Below are 21,081 nucleotides of genomic sequence, written 5' to 3' on the forward strand. Positions count from 1 at the left end.
TACAGACAGAAGCAACTTGTATTTCTGGAAGTAAAATATGATGCCAGTGCTTTGTGTGTGTGTGTGTGTGTGTGTGTGTGTGTGTGTATGTGTGTGTGTTTTTAATGCTTCCTTATTCACTGCAGGTGGACCTACTGTTAAGGGGAAGCTTTCACTCACTATGTCAGAAAAAACTTTTTTTTTAAATAGTGAGAAACACTATGTCTGTGCAAAGTTCTTATAATAAATCAATTACCGTTAGTAAAACACGGGACACTTTTCCTGTGAAATACAAGGAGATCAGTTCGATTAATGACCTTTCAGCTCTGGTGCCTGGTGGTGAACTAAAAGTCTGTGCTGAACATGAAGCACGCCAGACAAATGCTGCAAACATGAAGCACTATTGATTTACATTGTAGAAATCACAAGAGTACCCATCTCACTGAATCTGTGAAAACACAAAATCATGACCTAACATCAGCTCGCTGCTAAGAATAGCACAGACTGAAGTATTCTGTTTCAGCAGGTTGGAAATTCAGCTAAGTAATCATTATATCTGGTTCACTGCCATGAATCATGCTGCTGACATACGGAGAGAGAGAGTTCAAAGTAATTCGATATTTGTTTGACTGTATTAGATGAAACCTAAAGTGTTGTAAAGTCATATCTTTCCCCCCTTGAGACAGGCAGTTTGCAGCCGAGTGTGATCAAGGTTTTCAGAGCAATTTGCTCATACTACAAATAAAGGACACCGTTCAGCCTGACGGATTTCATTTGAAAACTGATCGTTTGATTTCTTTCTTAATTCCCCTCACACGAGAGCTTATATGTGCGCATGTGTCCACCATGTGTGCATGACTGTATGAATACGTTTGTGTATTTGTAGCAGTATGTGCACACACTGTGTATAGTTTTTAGCTGCAGACATTAACTGACCGTGCAGATGATTAGGGAAAGAAGAAGGTCACACTTGCGCACCTGCAGCAGAAGATGAACCAAACTGAGTGATGATTATCCCTCATTTTGTCAATCATCTTTTTTTAAGTTATTAAGGAAAAATGTTTGTGTTTCTGAAAATGCATTCAAAGTTACTTTAGGTTACATTTATATATATCTTTTCTTAGATCTCAATGCACCGTTCAAAAGATAGATTTCTTTGTGAGCATTATATTTTTTATTTTAAACATTTAATTAAAAGGGTTGTGAATATACAGTAGGCCGTTATAATTAATTGAGTATCTTTTCAAGCCAAAAAATGATGCATCACACTTTGGTGCATTATTTTTGCATTGATTCCACTATTTTAGCTTGTGCAACAAAACCTGTAAATGTCATGATACCCCAGCTCACAACACAAGCATCTCTAATAGCAATATCAAAAATAAAGTTGGCCTTTTAGGAAACTGCAATTTTGGGAAATAATTCAGTTGAAAATGATATGTATTCAAGGGACAAAAAAACACTATCTTTTGTGCATATTAGTGGTTTCATGGCATCCTTACTGTGTGTATATGTTTTTCTTAATTCGGTGACGTGACAAAGAACAGGTAAAATAATTGACACTTTTGTATTTAATTAAATTATATTGTCTTGAAAATATATTGTATTAGGCATGTTAAGAACTTGTGGATCATGTAGAAAGTTATGTTTTAACAGGAAAATGTTGTTAGGGTGAGGTAATCAGCGAAGAATTAAACACAAAAGTGTGATTTTCACACTGAAAATTTTAAAAAATGAATTCCAATATTGTCAAGTCAAAAGCACACAGCACCTATGACGGTAAATAACTATGACCCTATGATGTCATGTATTTATGCAAATTGCAAGTAATTGCAGTAGCAATCACTGCCATTGTTATTGTCGACGGGTAATGTTGCCCACGAATGAATTACCTTGACGTACCGTTACAGGGGGCTCCACTTGTTCAGACTCTAAACGACTCACATAGATCGGGTGGCCTTTCTTCAATGGCTGCACATGAAAACAGGATTTACAAATAGCCTAACTCAGTAAAGACAACAGACGGCTCGCTGTGAAATAATATCCATCATCTCATCTCACACAGATTATATGTAGTGCTAGGCTGTATTTCTCAAGAAAAAAAAAAGATGCAAAATTGATAATCGAAGTCTCAAGTAATTATCTGTGGAATATAATGAGCCTGGACGCCAACACACATGGCTAATCGTTATGGCTAATTACTTTATATATAATTTGAGTAATCATAGGCCTTATACTATTTGTATTCTGAAATCATTAGACATTAAATTTCAAGTTAAATTTGTTTTAGATCAAGATGTTTTATGGCTGAAATAATTAATCAGGATGCAAGTGAACCTAGAATTCGTTCAAAGTGATAAATGAGGCATTAACAAGTTATTATAAGCTTTTAAAAACAAAATCACTTTTATTCAGAAGCCGCATATAGCTAGCTTGAACACAATCGGCCGACTATGGATGATTTACCCTTGATGAACCATCGCGAATGAAGCGTAAAATTGTGCCCTCTCCGCCCCAGTGCCATCACTCATAGCCTATATTCATATCCAAATTGCATTAATGTCATGTGTAAAGCCCCCGCCCCTATTTTGCAGATTTTTTTCTTCTTTTTTTTCAGCTAATAAGCGACCTAACTCGGTCATGTCATCAGCACTTGGGAGAGGTCTTGAGGCCAGGAGATCTGGGTCCCATCCTCTGAGGAAAGACGGGTTTGTGTAACTCTGCTCAAACCTGAGGGGGAGTTTGGAGTGTTTGGTCAACGACAGTGGTTCCTGGAAAAGATCTGAATCGTTTTATAACCAAACCCAGCTGCGGTCTGGTGTGTGCTGCAGTCTCTGCGTGCGTGTGTGTGTGTGTGTGTGTGTAGGTTCATCTGTCTGTATGAGGTAGAGGGAGGGGTGGGGGTGTCTGCACTTCCCTCTCCAAGAGAGAGAGAGAGAGAGTGAGAGAGCGAGAGAGAGAGAGAGAGAGAGAAAAAAGTTTGGTCTTTTTCTTCACTTCACTGTTTTTTAGGCATGAACGCCAAGACCTGCGTTTCATACAGCGATATGACATCCATGGATTCATATTATAGTCCCTCTGCAGCGCAAGGTAGGGATCACCAGACGGACCACTTTAGGACATTTCCAGCCACTGACACCAAATACAGCCCCACTGCCTTCCTGCCCAACAAAGGTCAGGCTTACGGAGAAAAGTCGCGGAGCCACTTCCAGCAGGAGTGCCAGTCATTGGACGCCTCCACAGCTGGGCAAGGCACTTTCGGCAAATACCACCTCTTCATGCAGAGGTCTTCTTGCAAAACACCCCCCGAGGAGGGCAAACTGCACCAAGAGAGCGGGCACAACGGAGCGCTCATCCCCTGCTATGGTGAGTGGAAAAACAAACTTTCAGATGATTCAATAACAGGAGTCCACTTGGCCAGGTGAGGCTTCCCAACACAAAAACACGAGTCCAGAATTGAATTTGCGAAGCTGTTCTTCATCTGAAAAAAGAGCGAATTGCCACGACACATGCAGCAGAGATGTTTGATAGCAGCAACATTCCATTTAGCGACTTGTCAGGATGTTTTCTCTGAGCAGTTTAATTACTTATACCTGTGCAGATAATTCTAACGTCACCGAACATTGCTCCACTTGTTCCCACAAAACCCGCCGACATAGCCCAAAGTGGTTTGGAAGTTTCAACGCAATTAATGGAATATGAACTTGCCATTATGGTCCCGTGTGCGAACTGACACGTCGTGTCGTGTGTTTCATCCGCAATTGTCTCTTCTGATTCAGGCGTACAAAACTATTTCAGCAAGTTTGGTGCAAAACAATCCTTTGTTTTCTTTTCTTCTTCCTGTGTCCTGTGAGATGGGAAACCTCCATCGTGCGTAAAACGCAAACTTCTCTTTCCAGCTGCAGCACGCGGGGCACCAGCTCGTCTTGAAACGGCCCAGCAGTTATGCGCGTAACACTCTTAAGAAGAGGCATGCTCTTCCCGACCATCAAATTGTCTCTTTGGTCATCAAAATTAAATTAGGCCGCTTTTAATGCGATAATCTGCATTACAATCCTTAATATTGGAGATGAGTCGGACAATTAAATTAACAGGTTTTCAGATGGCACAAATACTGCGCTCCAAACTGATAATATTTTCTTGTCTTTGCTTTGCCTGATTGGCTCCAATTAGATTTAATTGCGTTGGGACTCTACTGTAATGGGTGAATGATGAGGGTGTAAATAAAACTTTGACCCTCGTTAGGCAGGCGGCCACTTTGAAGCATTAACTCCTGTTTATTTTCCCCACCACATAACCATTTCCCCCCGAACCGGAAACACGCATGATACCATAGAGACAACTGTAATGTTAAGAACCAAAAACAGGCGTCAAATGCTTTTGGTAAATTCAAACGTGGACACACTGATTCGATTGGTTTGTCCACAACCACATATCTACCTGCTCATAAAGGATAACACACACACACAAACACACACACACACACACGCGCGCGCGCACACACACAGACGACTTATATCTGATATCATGACAGTAAATCCTCTGTATTTGAATCCAAATGTAAGTCTTGAGCTTTGGCCCACAACTTGAAAATAATAAAGATTAAAACACCGACAGCTTTTTAGTAAATTGTACAAAAAGCAATCATGGCAAATCTTTCTTCTTCACACTGAGTTGAAAAGCGACGCTCTTGACGTTTCATTTTGAGGTTATGGGCAGTACAAACATTGTACAATTATTGTGAATAAAGTCACAAAGCACCATGGCTCCAGCTCTTTCGGCCTCTCTTCCTCACACTTCCTCACAGGTAAAGTGTATACAAATGTATTTGAGTTACATGTGGAAATAACCCACAGATGAGTATTGTTGTAAACGGATCAATCAAATGTGTGTTTTCAAAATATCAAAATATCAAAACTTAACATTTGATGAGTATGTTTAGCTGTCTGTATGTGTAAGTGTAGACCCCCAAACAAGTTGAAATCCCAATTTGTAAAAACGGTGTATACAGCAAATTGTCGGGCATTTTATATAATTTGCAATAATAATAATAATAATAATAATAATAATAATGGAAGGCCAAAATAATTTACTCGTCGCTTTTACACATGAAGCCATCACTCTTTTTTCTTTTCCTTACTCGAGCTTGTCCATCAGTATTACATTGAAATGTGTAGTGCAGTCGTTTCAGGATGTTTTGACAGTTTTGGGAAATCGGCCAGCAAAAATAGCCTTTACATCTCCAAGATCAATCTTTTCAAAAGTGAGTCTTTTTTATAATGGCTGTAAAGTTTTTATTACCTATTAACCTTGACATATCTGGGGAATCGAGACGAAATAAAATTGTTATATTGAGTTGTAAATAAACCGCAGTTATTATGCTGTGAGTAAACTGCTCTTTTAGTCCAAACCATGAAGACAGACAGTGGCAAACGAATTAATGTCCCAAAAAGATTTTTTTGAATTTGTATTGCTGTTATTATTATTTCACGCTCAATCTGGAGATATCAGATCCTGTCCGCAACAGATGCGCACAAAGGGGCAAGTTAGTTACACTACATTACATTTCTGGACTTATTTACCTTTTTTTTTCTTTCTTGTTTTTTTTTTCACGTTAGACTTTTAGAGTAAAATATAGCTTAGCGCAGGTTGTCAGGTTTACTCGCAAACCAGGCAATCTTCTTTTTACAACACGGAGACTTAAATATAATCACCGGATTCATGGCAGGAAAAACATCCAGGCTGCGCTTATAGACAAGAAGAGCTCTGGCATTAATGCGACTCAGATGTCAAACTTCTCTGTTTGCCTTTATTTCCTGCTCACCGTGACTTGGCCCTCGGAGACAAATCTCCTTTAACTCTTCAGACTTTTAACAGGGGAGTTTTTATACATACAAATTAATGTGTTAATCGTCTTATCTCATAGCCTAGCTACATCATTTTAAAGATATATGCAAAGATAGAGTATTTTAAAAGAACTAGATAGTGGCCGTTTTCCTTGTGGAATATCATAGACTGCAAATTCTAGTTAACCCATCATTTTACTGACTTCTACACCACTAACTGGACGTAAATTGAAGGCAGCAGTAACATATACTGAAGTTACAGAGGAGAAAAATTATAAATGGTTCCTGATGTGTTTATTGGAAAATGCTGGTGTATTCTACTTCCTGAGTCATTTCTTTAATCAAACCTGTATTTTACACAATGGCATGGCAGTTTCAAGTTTCAGGAAATGACTTTGTTGTTATAATTTGTGGCTTTATTCGTTCAGTAAAAGGTGATATGATGACTGGTCTCAGGGCTGCCTGAAGCTGTGACATTGTTGGACGATGACAAACAACATGTCTGTCTAACAAACATTTACACAAATTAGAGTCACTAACGCAGTTAAATTGTTTCTACTCAACACATTGCAATTTTTGTTGGTACCTGAAATCAACAAGGCAGCTGTTGAAGCATGGACAGGCTGAGAGCCGACAGCATCCAAATGAAAGAAACTGCAAGAAAATGTGTGAGGAGATTTTTTTTAAACTTTTTTAAACTTACAACAATAGAAGTACATCCCAAAAGTGAAAATAAACAGTGGAAGAAGTGCTCATGCATTTCCTTAAAAGTAGTAATGCAACAATGTAAAACTCTTTATTACAAATAAAAGTCCTGCATTTAACATTTTACAGAAATATTATTAGCAAAATGCACTTAAAGTATAAAAAGTTAAAGAAGTCATCATGCAGGGTACCCGTACTATTGGTATTAGCAGCATTTCAATGTTAATACAATACTGGGTTTATTCTATAAAAGCACAAAATGTTTTATAAACTCATTATATCTTATTAATCTGCAAAGTCCCGAGTAAATATAGCTGTCAAATAAATGCAGAGAAATAAAAAATACAATATTTCTCTCTAAAATGTGGAAGATTCAAGTCGCATAAAATGGAAATACTTAAGTAAAGTAAATGCGTCAAAAGTATACTGAAGTCAAACCTTGTTCTTAGGTGTATAAAAAGTCATGCAGGTCACCAAACAATGAAACTTTTACTGTATCGATTTGAAGGCTCTGGGGATTTTCAGCCAGTCACTTTATAGTCTCAGAGCATCCACCTACACGTCTTTGTGATCCTCCAGAGACAACAATCGTCTTCTTTTGATGTGTCCGTGTCGTACCTCCCTGTCTAAAGGTGCTGACCTTTAGCTCGGCTTTCCTGCCCTCGTCTGTTTGGAGAGAAGGACAAGTTTCATTGCGCACACACAGCAGAGAAAATCCATTCGTAACCCTCTACATGAAACCCTCTGGTGTCAAAGTCGAGGGCATCGCAACATTTGGGGTCCAGTTTTACATGGTAAACATTTAACTACACCAATAAGACAAAGGATGTTACTTTGATGATGCATGTTGTAGGTAATTGTAGGCCTAATTATGGTGGGATCGTGCCTTTTATCGCTTTTTCTTTTGTCTTTTACAGCCACTGATTTTGCAGAGTAATGACATCTTCGCACCAATAACACACTGCTGGTGAAATTTGAAGACATAAAAGGCTGCAGTTTATTCCGACTTAAACCAAGATTTATTTTTTGGGGGCAAAGTGAGAATACAATCCAGTTCTGCTGCCATGCAAGTGTTAACATTTCATGACATTTATATCAAGTAGGACCAACGCTCAGGTGTGATAGTTCTTCGATCTCCTGCCTTTTTGTTCGCTCACCATCTTCACCCTAGCGCAACCATTCTAGCCTCTCATACTGGCCGTCTGCGTAGATTGGCTAGATCAGGGAGTAATGGGAACCAGCCATGCAGTCCAGACAACTGTGGCACACTTCAACAAGTCAATGACATGAGTGGAGGTGACAAGGACTCAGGATCATTTTACCATTTAGCTTTAATTTTGGCAGGGCAATTTACATTAGGCTCAGTTTGCATGGCCGAGTGAGAGCAGAGGGGCAAAAAGGCTCATGCAGTCCAGCGCTTCATTTGGTCTCTTTGTCACCGCTTCATGTAAACTGAACACTTCTACAGGACCAACCGTGAAGGACTGCATCAAGGCTGCACATCAGAGATTCAGTCCTTTTTTTTTTTTTTTACCTGTTGTGTGTCGGTATAGTATAAGGGGACTTTTTTTTGCTGCACTCACTTGACTTAAATTTGTCCTTGCAAGGATAATTATTTGTATATTCTCAGCAGCTAGTGCCGACCATTTTGTGGTATCACCTACTTGTGTACAGTCATGTGGCTTCAGCGATGTTGTGTCAAAATCTAGCATAACGATACTGCCTAATTGCTGGTTTTTAGGAGAGAGAAAGGTTTTAATATTTAAGCTAATTGATGTTTGAAACTCTGATATCTTTTGAAAAGTTGAATAGTTACTCACTTGGCCACGTAAAGTATGATTGAAAATATATTTCAAATATAGACAGATATAGTAATAATATATAGTAGAAATTAATTGATGGTTTTTCGGCAGCTATTTTGCTTTTTTGTTATTTCAACATTCAATATGTGATATTGACAGCACCTGGTGTTTTTAATATGCAGTTTAATTGCACTGAAAAGTAAAAAAAAACCATTGTTGTTTGTCTGTCTCAATGACTTAAAACTGAACAAACTTAGTGTATTTCCATGGATTAAGTTTGGTGGACATGTTGGCCTTAAACAACTGATCATTTAATAGTATTTCGTTGGTGACTGAAAAGTTGTTTTTCTGCTGTTAGACAATTATAAAAAAAAAAATTGTGATTCCAAAACTCACAGTACTGTTGCAGGGCACATTGTTAGGATGGATGTATTTGGGTTTTTGGGAAGTTGAATCCTTGCTGTAGGAAAAAGTGATTGTGCATGTTGTTACGTGAGTTTCCCAGAGAAATATCTTTTCCTTTTATGTGCGTGCACACAAAAATGTTCTCTAGTGAGTTTTCCCCACTCGGATGGAATGTTCTCTTTCGATCAGAAAACAAAAAAACATGAGATGAAGGAAATTCTGTTTTGCTCCAAAGTCGGAGAGAAACATTTGGAAAAGAGCGGTTGGGAGGAAGAAAACCACAGAGGGGGAGAAAGCGAGGAAGACAAAGAGTGCGTGATTTATCAGTCTACTGCTTTATAGAGGGTTTGTTTTACACTCTGTGAGTTTTGCACAGCGTGCTGCGATGGCTCATCGCTCTGCTCAGTCAGCAGCGTTGAATTTGAAAGTGAATGGCTACCTATCACATGGTCACAAAAGAAAACTTAGGACTGTGCTGATGTTCGCTGAGGTTCTCTCAGTGAGTCACATCCACTGTTTCCAAATCACAGCAGTAGTGACTAGGGCCAATGTGTCTGTGTGTGTGTGTGTGTGTGTGTGTGTGTGTGTTTGTGTATTGTCCCAAAATGTTTTGATGAATGCACCTGACACCACACCAAGCAAGTATAGTGCCAAGCTATTCATAGTCGTGTTATTTGTACTTCCAAAAGAGACAAGGTTGGATTTCAATAACAGAGGGTCAGAGAAACTTTGACTGCATCTTCAGCAGTGCTGTAAGAAGATTTAAGTTCCTTTACGCAAAGGTTCTATGTGTAACTTTTTACATGTATTTAATTTGTTATATTGCCAACGGTCGAAAGGATTGTAACTTAAAAAATGAGACCTTCCCCGACTTTCTCGGTTGCCTATAACAGCCTGTGGAGTCCACACAGGCGGTTTCTTCCGTGTACATTGTGCAGCGGCGGCCCCTTGATGCTTTGTGGCGTTGGCTAATGGAGTGATTTGCAAACGGCAAACTAGCGTTATTCTAAACATGATTGTAATTTAATTTCCATCATTCTATCAACATAATGAGGTTGCTCGTAGTGAAGCTAAAGAAAATTATCACCTGAATCTGCAGCTCTTCATGGCTTTACGGAGCTTTAAAATGAGTTTCAGGTCATTGTTATTAAGCTGTCTGGCCGACAACTTTACTGTTTTTGCTTCAGTCTGCACTGCTCTTATGATGTTGCTTTCTACCTTCTCAGCAGGAAACGTCAGACAGACATAGTTAGCGACTAGCTGGTGAACACAGTGGAGCATTTAGCAGCTAAAGAGACAGATATTTCTCTCAGTAGTTGGTTGAGACCAAAAAACAGAGCTAAAAGATATATATATATATTGTACTGTAAGTGATGAGTAAATAAGCAACTTTGTTTGCTAACAAGTTCACCACATCAACTTAAAAAGTGATGTTAGGTCAATGTGGTGTTCTCAACTTGTTTCCGCTGCCCCCAAGTGGCCACAAAATCAGTAATTGTAGATTTAAATAAAAGTAGTAATGCTACAGTATAAAAATACTTCATCAAAAGTTAAAGTCATATATTTAGAAACTTTTAGTTTTAAAAGTAAAAGCTCTGTTTACAGTACGAGACAGAATGAACCCTGTCAGTGTTACACCATTATACTTTATTTTGTAGGATTATTTCCAAGGATGCATTTATGTTTGAAAAGCATTTTAATGTAACAGGTTAAGATGAACCATTTAAGTACTTTTTATACGGTTAACTAGCCTCAGAAGCATAAAGTAGCATGAAATTAAAACATGGAAGAACCTCATAAGTGAAAGTACCTCACATTTTTTCCTTTCAAGTACAGTACTTGAGTAAACTTAGTTATATCCCACCACTGATCTTCAGTTAGCTTGTCATTTGTTAAAGTCCCTTTAAGGAGTCATGAACAAATTGTAAATTACATGTATGGTATTCTTGCCTTGGCTTAATGGTCCAGACCACATATCATCAGAATCAGTGTCTCAGCCAGCCTCCGTCTTTGCAGCCAAGCAAAGCTTAAGAGTTAGCCACTGTCCAAATCTTCATGTTCAAACCCAATCCATACTTTAAGTCAGTAAAACAAATCCCAGACACACAAATAAATACCTTGCTCACACGTTTCCTTTCCTCTGTTCTCTGTATTTAACTAGACAAACTACTTTCTTTTCCTTTTCTCTTTCTCCATCTCTTTTCTCACTACTGTTTACGTTTCCCTCTGTTTCGGATATTTCTTTTTCAGTTTGAGCAACATGTTGTTAATCTCTCCCTGTCGCCGTGCGGTATGTAATTTATAGTGTTTCCTCTTAACACCGTGAGCTGACCCCAGTCATCCCAGTCAATAAAGAAGCAGTGAAGGTGCCCTGTCGCTTTACAGCCAGTTAAATTACACTTTGATGTTTCCCCCTCGCGTTCAACTGGGAATTAATAGCTGTCCAAGCTGAATGTCTGACCCACAATAACATCATTTTGGCACTGATGTCCACATAACAAGTGCCCTACAATATATATATATATATATATATATATTAAATCAGTCCTTATAGTTAGATTTTTACATCAGTGACACGCTACTAAACTGTGGTGTGTGTGTGCGTTACATGTGAAATTTAGACTTGAATACAAACTCCTGTGTTGTTCTGTCGTCAGGTGGAAATATTCACGAGCTAAAGACAGTATAATCAGAAGTGCAGGTGTAATATGTTGTTGGGGGGTTTTTTGAGGAAGAAAAAGCCAATTGTACTACTCATGAACGTTGAGATGGAGGTTGTGATGCGCCGTATGTTTTTCATAGATCCTCCTTCCTGCCTCCTGCCACAGAGATTATATCCTGACAGGCAGTGTTTGCAGGAAGACTTTCCTATGTTCTTCCTACATATGGTGTTCCCTGCAGGAGGGCCAACTGCTGTTCACCTTGTGCACTGTTGGAGAGCCTCACAGCTACAGCAGATCGTATGGATAACAAGCAGGAGATTGTCACAATATCCCGCTCTAGCCAAAAAAACATCAGTGACATGCGATACAAACAATGGCCTTTGATCAGCCAGAGGCCTCATGAGTTCAAACAGCCTGACAGCTCTTGCCTTGTGGGGACTGTGGGTGCCAGCCAAGGAAATATGATGAAATAACTAGAGTATTGATGCTGGGATAAAAATATATTTGGTCCCTTCAAGCCTAACAGGATGTGTTTCTCATGGACAGCGAGGCAGAAAACAGAGCCACCAAAACATGGATAGTTAGCGCAACTCCGTTTGCAGCACTGCAGGGCAAACATCTCAGGAACCACAGCCGTGTGCTGAAACGCATCACAGTTCTTCCATCCTAAATTACAGAATGCAGACTGTAAAGCAAGACGATAAAATCAAATCAGTATGACAACTTTATTTGACAATGGGCGTCTGCATGCACAGCTCCCCTCAGCGAGTTTTCAGTCCCAGTGAATAAAAACCCCGGGTATCAAACCGTAATACTACCGACCCAAATGTGTTTGTAGCATTGCATACAATAGGCTACTGCCAAATAGTGAAAGCTGGAAACAAATGTTTTATTTACTTCTGTATTCATCATTGCCTTCTTATATGTACTATATGTATGTGTATATTCTTTTACAAAATATTATATTGTGAGCACAAAACAATTCTGCAAAATGAAAAATGGAGCTGACATACCCGATAAAAATGAAATAACTGTAAGCACACCTTAAAGGAAAGACGGCCAAAGGTGACATAGTGACAGTTAAATGTCTCTGTCAGAGAGAATCCATGACAAGATATCCATTCACCTCACCTTGCAGCACATTACCTAACATGGCTATGAGTTGCGGGTCACTGGGTGCGTGTGTGAGATCTCCTGTGCTGACAGGCTGCTGAGAATTGCACTATGGAGCTCACATGAACGCACACACCTCCAGGTTCTAACCTGACAAATGGTTTGATGGGCAGAGACGTCCTCGATCCTGAAAATAACTTCACCTCAGATGGTATTGAAGGGGCAGGGAGGTGCAGAGCTGTGAGTCGCCACTAGACTGAGCCAAAGAGAGAGGGGGGGGGGGGCTTTAACAGGCCTTTCTATGAAGCCTGATACAAAAGACTTTCAGCTTTTACATCCTCCTCAATGTGCATTCATCCAAAGATATGTGTATATACTGGATAATTCAGTGAAGGGCAGCAGCAGGGCAAAAAGAGCTGCCAGCTTACACAGCAACACAGGCAGAGACACGGCAATGGAAATGTATGATCATAGAGCTGTCTGAGGTTTTACAGTGAAGCTGTAGTCGTGACGAAAGCAACTGTGTGTGCGTGTGTGACAGAGAGAGAGAAAGAAAGACGGTACAAAGATGGGGCTTTTCCCATTTTTGCGTTACTCCCCAGGAAATGAATTGCAACAGTCTTGCTGCCAGGTGACTTTGCAGCCACATGATAGATCTCAACCAACTGCAGGGCTGAGCGAAAGAGAGAGTGGTGTGTGTGTGTGTGTGTGTGTGTGTGTGTGTGTGTGTGTGTGTGTGTGTGTGTGTGTGTGTTTGTGTCTGTGTGTGTGTCTGTGTGTGTGGGGTGTTTCATGTGTTTGTGTCTAGGAGCTGAGGGTGCCGGTGGTTGAGGAGGGTATGCAGTAAAAAAGCTGCAACTTTCTGTCAGTCTCAAATTATGGGCCAGGCTGTCAGTTCTCCAGCACATCACAGAATGATCTACGAACTGGATCCAGTGATCCAGGCCATCATTTGCACAGGCAGATACAGACAAACAGATTGACACACATACACATCACTGCGCGCCAGATTTCACAACTGTCACACAATTTCCTCACAAAGAGCGAGAAATTCCTTTGGTCCACCCCATCAGACCCCATGAATTATTATGCTGATCCGACAAATAAATCATGAATATATTTCCAGAGGATCAATAAAAATAGTTTAAATCTGTTTGTTTTCTGAAGATGCGAACACAAATTAGCAATGTTTGTCCCATGGTAAGAAAATAGATCTAATGTATGACAAAAAGCCTTGTAGAAAGGTGAAAAAGATCACAAATCCTCCTCCTCCATTTCCCAGAGGCTTTTTAGTGACAAATGTTGCATCATGGACAGACACTATTGCAAAAAGCCAGTTTCAATATTTTGAATGAGGCACCAAAAAGATGGAGTTGAGGATCTTTGAAGTCTCAATATTAACAGCTTTCCCTGCGTACTTTATTATCTTATTCATCTGAAGAATCCGCACTCATCGCTTAAATCAGTTGACGCTGCGCTGTAGCCTAAATCTTGAATAATAGCAATGGAACATTACGCATTACATGCACATCTTTATGTTCACGTTCATCTTTAGAGGGTAACACATTCACAAAGCTCTGACTCCAACACTTCAATCGAGCTCAACTTATATAAACGTGAACCTCTTCTAACACTTTTCGTCTCCTTCCTGTCTCTGCAGGTAAAGACAGTTCAGGTTTGCCAGACTCTGACTTGGCACCGGACTCCGACCCACCTGGAATGGACACCAGTTACCTGGCTGTGAAGGATCAGGGCGTGAAGGTGGCCTCTGATAGGCCACCGGGCAGAGACTTGTCAAGCCCTCTGGACAAGGGCGATGGCGGCGAAAGCAACAAGGGCAAGAAAAGGCGCAACCGCACAACCTTTACAAGCTACCAACTGGAAGAGCTGGAGAAGGTTTTCCAGAAGACGCACTATCCTGACGTTTACGCCAGGGAGCAGCTGGCACTGAGGACCGACCTGACTGAAGCCCGTGTGCAGGTAATGCAGGACACTCAACAACAGTGTTTTAGTAAATCTCATATGCAGCTAAATAGGAAATAAATTAAAAACAGCAACAAACCTATCCGATTTCTCAACAGAATTTTAAAAAGTAATCATGGCAACCTGTCCTATCAATGAGTAATAAATAGCTCTTGGTCACGGCAGCACGGAGGATGTTTTAACAACACAACCTCATGGATCTTTCAACATCTGCAGAGATAACGTCACTCACACAACATGAGAGATTTATCTGGTAATGTGGGAGTCATGGGGAGAGAGAGTGGGGGAGTGGGAGCTAACAGAGGCCAGGGGGCCCATGGGGCTGAGGTTGGAGCTGCCTGGGCCTCATATGTGCAGTTTTAAGAGAGCAGACTTTCATCAACATACGAGGAGACTTGTTTGAATCTGCTGCGTGTCGATGGGATCGTCTCAGTGGCCTTTTGCTTGTGAGTTCAGTTCTGTAGGTATTAGTTGAGCCTGATGCCTACAGGTTTACATACGATCCGGTCATGACTGCCATAATGCACTCCAACATTGGTGAACAGAGAAAGAGACCGCCACCATTTCTGTTCATGTGTGTGGCGCATGTTGTGTGTTTACATGTGTATGTAAGTTTGCACCACAGACTGCCAAAGCCCCCGGATTGTCTGTGTTTTTCTTTCATTAACATCCTGCTCAGACAAGAATGTGTCCCTGCTGTGGTGTGGTAGGTGTGAAACCCTTCCCATGAGCTTTGAGCATTTTGTCAACTGATATTTCAAGTCTTATCTGGAGTTTGAGCAATTTTTAAGCATATGACATATTCAAGTTTTTGCTAAAAACTAATGCAAAGATAGAATATTTTGGCAACATTTTAGTTGTGTGCCAGTACGGTACGTGGGATGAGATAAGAGCTCTATTGAAAGCAATCTTTTGACAAGCTGGAACAGTGACCAGAAAACCTCCGCAGTGAAACACAGGAAGTCTGTGCAGCCGCAGGGTTATAACTCAACCCGAGGCACTGAAGGTATGCCGCTCAGCTCTGCTGCTCATACTATCACAGAATGGATGCAGCTTTACAGCCCTCGGCTCTCCCAGCGGCCCTTTCAAACACTCAAGTCAAAAAAGATAAAAGACACGAGATGCCTAGTCAGTCAGAAAAGAGAGCTCTGTACTCTATTCAAGTCATTTACACTCAAAAGAGTCTGGAGTGAAGGAAATGTTAAGAGAAAACCATTTACTGCTGCTCAAAGTCTACTTTAACTTAAAATATTTATAGGCAATTTTGTTGAAATACAAAAAATAAATGCCTAAAGTATGTGAATATAATTCTGAGGAGGATCGATACTACACCTCATTGTCTGAAGGTTCTCACTCCAAACAAAAAGGGACGCTCAGTTGGAAAACTTTAGGGTCTGCAGTTGTTTGCTTTTTAGTCTCAGTTTTCAAAGGGAGGAACTACGTTCAGATCAGTCATATGCACTACAGATACATGGGAAGGTCAGGGGTCAAGGGTCGGGGTTTCAACAACATCACATTTCTCCGATTTGCCATTCTGTTAGCAGAGAGAGCTCACAGAGCCGAGATGGCATCTGACATGTGGAGTTCATCGGGCAAACACAGGTGTCCATATGAGTTTATGGATCCAAACGGTTAATGGAAGCTGAAACGGCAGGAAAACCTGATTTAACCAATTAGGAAGGAGATGATGGTTCCCTCTGGTCAGTCCAACTTGCAGACATGCAAAAGGGGGTCAATCATTTTTGCTGTCACTTTAGAAATACATTAAAAAAAAGAAAATTAAACTGAGGAGAATAAAGAATCATGACAAAGACCTTTTAAAAAAAATATGCTAATATATTCTAAATCAGGCTCAGATTTAGTCAGATTTAGGGATTAAAATAGTCGATTATCGATCAATCAACAGCATGAAAATCGTCTTCTATTTTGATAATAAATCATTTATGTCATTTTACAAGCAAAAATGCCTAATTTCAGCTTCTCCACTGTGAGAATTTTCTGTTTTGATTTGTGATATTAAACAGATCATACTTCGGTTTTGAACTAAGCAATATGAATAACAATTTAAATCTTTTTTTTAAACTAAAAATTGGTTCAAACATTAGCAAAGCCACTCAAATTTCAATTGCATACATCTATCACTCCACTGTCGTTCTGCACTTTACCTTTACTTGACCAGGGAAGTGAGAAATTATGTGGTTGAGGATTCTGCAAAATAGAACTAACTTACATTTAATGAGCAACAACACTGGTCAGAGGTGTTTCCATGATATTATTAGTGCTTTGGGGGTGTTGGAAAACCGAAGCCAGGCTCAGCCTTGCATTTCATTCTACTTTGGTATGGAAGCTGACATGAGTGACAGCAGAGGCGGGTTATCAATCCTCTGAGCCGTTCTCTCACTTCAAAGTGTTTTCAGGCCCATACAGCTCTCCTGCTGGGGCCAGTTTGGCATTTCTCTGCTCTTTCTCTCTTGGGCTGTAACATAAATAAAGCCTCATTGAAAGTCCACCACCGCTACTTAAGCTGTCATGGTCTTTACCAATTACTGTCAAAACGCAGTTTGTGCAACACAAAAATATGTTCTCCCTGTATAATAGCCAACAGACTCAAAGCAGACAGTTAGCAGATGAGAGCTTTGGTGATACCTTACATCAAATCATAGAGCAACATCTATTTAGATAGAAACAGTGATCTTGTGTGAGGTTATGGATCCTGAGTGAGTGCAGAGGAAGATGTATGAAATCATCAAGGAGAGAAGGATTACGTCCTCTAATCTGTGTGCTTCTTTAATTTACAAGGAGACATCATCTCAAAGCCAGGAGCTTTCAGCCTCAGGAAATTAAAATGGAAAATGCAAACAAACCCCAGTAATAATCCCATCTCACTATTCAATCTCCCACATTGCCTCCTTAGAGTTATGCGCAAAGAGTGGATGCATGAAATAAGAGAAATCAGCTAAATCCTATCGAGGACAAGTCAGGCAGGAGAAGTTTTTCTGCCATAATCAGTCCAGTCAGTTAGTCAAGACTTGTTTAACATACGCTTACATTTTGACATTTGAAGAAAAGCATGTCAGGTTCAAAGCCCATCAGAGAGCATTTAGATCACTTCCACACACTCTGATGGTAATTCAAACACAATAATGCTTTCAATAAACAACAGTGTCATATTTAGATGTCAGAGATGATTATGGGAAACATAAGTCATGAGAAAAAGCTCTTGTCAGAAAACAAATAAGCAAAGGTGAGAGGGACGAGATCTGTTTACATTTTGTTTTGAGGACCTCAGCAAAGTGAAGGTTGCAGCTCACTGTTTACAAAGGCTATTTCCGCCTTTTACATTCTCCAGTGTCTTTGCTCCCTCAACTCTGCAGACTCACATCTATATTACTTCCATTGCCTCTGAATTGTATTTGTACCTGTGCACTGTAAGTTCACGCTTATGTTTGATGTACTGCAGATATCATGTGGGATACTTATCTACTCTGGATGATCTGAAAGGGTAACTTAGATTTGTATCTACAGAAAAGAATTTCCTGCAGATGAAAGTGAAACTTCCTGTTAAAGTCACGACACTCCTTTTTTCCTCTTTTGAACTCTAAACATCACCTTGTCCAAAGACTTGATACTTTATGAGATGAAAGTAAAGATCCAATGTTCTCTCTCTCAGACAAAGAAACCCTAACAATCCTGCCAGTTGTATGACATTCAGACATTTTCTTTCTGCAGGTGTGGTTTCAGAACCGAAGGGCCAAATGGAGGAAAAGGGAGCGTTTTGGTCAGATGCAGCAGGTCCGAACTCATTTCTCAACGGCTTACGAGCTGCCTCTTCTGACGCGTCCTGAGAACTACGCACAGGTACAGAATGAGTACTTCAATACAGGTTTGACATATTTTAGCCCATTTACTCCAAATCACAGAAAATGTTCTCAACCCAAAGGAGATTTAAATATGTACTTTGATTCGTGCCTTCCAACCTCAAAGTCATAGCTACTACTTGAAGACCGGAAACTTGCTTCATACATCAGCTAATTAATAGCCTTAATTTACTTTGTCAAAGACAGATCAATGATGATACTCTGACATTCTGGAAAATGTACTTATTCACTTTCTGGCTGAGAGTTAGGTGAGAAGATTGATACCATTGTTATGTGTGCACCCTAAATATGAAGCAAGAGCCAGCAGGGAGTTAGCTTAGCTTAGCATAAAGACTGGAAACGGCTAGCCTCGCGCTGTCCAAAAGCAAAATAAAATCTTCCTATGATGACCTCTAAAGCTCACAAATTAACAAGTTATACCTCATGCAAAAGCCAAAGTGTAAAAAAAGAAATTTATGTTCTAAAGTTACGTAATGGAACTATTTTTTTAGCCAGGCACAGCAACTCTCTGGAGTCATTCAATGCCCAGCAAGCCAGCGAATAACCGTATATACCCATGCTACTCCATAATATTTCCTCTGTTTTTCTATTGTTTGCTATTCCTGTTGGATTCTCCACCAAATTTGCTAATATATGCATCGCTTTTCAGCAGCTAAGTGTTTTTGAATGCACCAAAAAGGGAGGTTTTTTAAAACTGTTTCTGCTCACAACCACATCATCATGAAACAATAACTATTAGTAACTAGGACAAAAACATAAAGGCAAGTAAATGCGCACTGGCATGGATTGCCTATCTAAAGCAAGATCATCTTTATTTTCAAATGGAAATCAATCTAAAAATCGTTGTAATTGCCTGCAGTAATCTTTGTAGTTAACGAGCTAAACAGCAAGTGCATTGTGTCACAGTTGATGCCACAGTTCTGTCACTCTTTTAAAATGTTGATTTCAACCAATATTTCAGATTCAGAACCCCTCTTGGATCGGTGGCAGCAGCGCAGCATCTCCTGTGCCGGGCTGCGTTGTGCCCTGCGACACTGTGACCCCCTGCATGACACCTCACCCCCACTCTGCCAGCGGGATGTCTGATTTTCTGGGCATGTCGAGCCCCGGAGGTCACATGGGACAGGCTCACATGGGCAGCCTGTTTGGAGGGCCTCCTGGCATGGTGACAGGCATCAACACGTACGATCTGAACATGGACCCTGACCGCAAGTCCTCCAGTATCGCCGCTTTGCGCATGAAGGCCAAAGAGCACAGTGCCGCCATATCTTGGGCCACATGATGTGTTGATGTCGGCTGGATGGGGGACCTTGTTGACCCCTGAAATGTCTACACGAACCCAGCATGGTGAGAGGGGGCACTATAATCGAAATCTAAAGGCAACAGTGACTACCTACATAAATGTTGCAATTAAATAATTATCCAAATACACGGACGGGTGAAGATTACTCCAAGAGAGAAAAGGAGATTTTGCAAGATAAGTGGCGTGGCACTGCCATGTTTCTCAACCCCTCTGGTGGGAGAAAGCAACCACAGTGTGTGAGTGAGCTTTGTGGAGAGCTTGGTGGGAGGTGATGCTGTACTGTCTAACAGGAGTTGCAGTGTAGTTCAGATGGTAGGCGAAGGAACATGTTAGGAAAATAATTTCAAACAAATCCATGCACTTATTTGCTAAAATACAGGAAATTGTGTTTGTACAGTGCTTTCAGTGTCATTGTAGTTCTCTGTTCAGGTGCTGTTTTATTCTTACCTTATTATTTAAATTTTGAGTGTTATTGTTTTTTTGTGTGCCTCCAGTCATTTTGTTACTGGTTTTGTTTTGACAAATAGTTCAGCAAGCATCCTTAAAAAAACTGAAATTATAATTTAGTTGTTATACGATATGTTCATATTATTTTAAGGCAATCTTTATCAGCATGCAGAAGTGTGTAACTTCAGTCACACTGTTGCTATGATAGTGCTAAAGAAAAACTCTTTATATCCAGCATATCTGTCACATTATTAAGCCTCTCAGATTCAATGCAAACATTTCAGTTACAAGTGGCTCCACCCTCTAATATTTAAAAGTCAAACAGATGAAATGTGGTTTGTTTTAGTGTGGCCAGGGTGAGAGATCCACCTGCCGCACTGACTCAGCCTGCTGATGGCCAGATAGAGGAAGGGATGGAGGAGGAAGTGGTGTGTGGGAGTATGAGAGGAGCACAGCAGGCCTGCTGCTCTCAGGGCTGAAGAGCCTGGGAGCAGCTCAGCCTCCAAACAGAACCAGCTCTGTTTTCAGGAGGACGGAGCGCAAGTGAACATAACTGTGCCCCCTTGCATTTCCATTCTGAGGAGTTTCAGAGAGAGAGAGAGAAGTGCCTACTAGTCAGTCATTCTGCCAGAAATAACACCGAAACCAGCAGCAGCCACCTTTGAAACAGAGGAGGCTGGTGGAGAATACACAGTGTGTGTTGACACTCTTAAACACTGAAAGGATGTCAGTGTTCAACAGCCTTTTCTGGACTTCAAGACGACTATGTTTGGCTGTCATGGCCGACCGGTAAATGGTCATGAAGTAGCTCTGGCATAATAAGCGTTATTGTGTTTTTCTGTCATTATTTCTGTTGAATCCTAACAAAGGAAGCTATCGACCAGATTGTTGCAGAGTAAAATGGATCGTCTTCAGTAAGATTTTGACTACATCTTAGTTGGATGCTGCACCTTCGAC

General features: G+C 40.4%; 1 pseudogene across 1 annotated transcript; it reads left to right on the forward strand.

Moving 5' to 3' along the window:
* Positions 1-2,993: 2,993 nt before the first annotated feature.
* On the forward strand, positions 2,994-19,656 carry LOC306695674 (homeobox protein aristaless-like 4; annotated as a pseudogene). The gene is made up of 3 exons: positions 2,994-3,345; positions 18,226-18,354; positions 19,336-19,656. The product of its transcript is annotated as a homeobox protein aristaless-like 4 (transcript).
* Positions 19,657-21,081: the final 1,425 nt, after the last annotated feature.

The sequence above is a fragment of the Pholis gunnellus genome, assembly GCF_910591455.1.
Source record: "Pholis gunnellus genome assembly, chromosome: 1".
Classification (NCBI taxonomy): Eukaryota; Metazoa; Chordata; class Actinopteri; order Perciformes; family Pholidae; genus Pholis; species Pholis gunnellus.